This window comes from Penaeus monodon, chromosome 22 (assembly GCF_015228065.2).
Source record: "Penaeus monodon isolate SGIC_2016 chromosome 22, NSTDA_Pmon_1, whole genome shotgun sequence".
Taxonomy (NCBI): Eukaryota; Metazoa; Arthropoda; class Malacostraca; order Decapoda; family Penaeidae; genus Penaeus; species Penaeus monodon.
The window spans coordinates 33,546,068-33,546,577 of NC_051407.1; the positions used below are offsets into that span (position 1 = coordinate 33,546,068).

The 510-nt window shown below is 32.7% G+C and overlaps 1 protein-coding gene across 1 annotated transcript in view; it reads right to left on the minus strand.

Moving 5' to 3' along the window:
- Positions 1–510, minus strand: part of LOC119587613 (glycine receptor subunit alpha-2-like) — a gene marked incomplete at its 3' end in the record, with an annotated part of 77,695 nt that overhangs the window by 75,458 nt on the left and 1,727 nt on the right.

Genomic DNA, 510 nt, shown 5'->3' on the forward strand with positions numbered 1-510 from the left:
TTAAAAGAAGGTAATAGAATATTTAGGTTTGATAGATAAATAACGAGACAAAATGAACTCGAAAACAATACGAAGAAATGGGGATAATCAAACAAACCAATGGAATTAAATCTGCAGATGAGCCAATAATGTATATGAATTAATGGCTTATTTATTGAATAAGTAAGAAAGACTGAGGAAAATCTTAAAATAGAAGTAATGACACTGACAACATACCAGGTAAAGCAAGAAGGGAAACTGTGCTATTCCTACACATACCTTTGGATGGACAATAAAACCAAAGACCTTGGGGAAGATTTATTTATACGCAAACAACAGAAAAAAAAGAAACAAAGAACGTACATTGAAATAGTACACATAATGAGAAAGAAAATTAACCTTAGAAAAAAAATAAAGGTTGGATGCTCACCTTGGGGTCAGCCAACCACAAGGTGATTGCTGCTTCTAAATGATCCCCCCTCCCCCAAAAAAAGATATAAAATAAACCCGATTTAATCAAGTTGGAGTAAA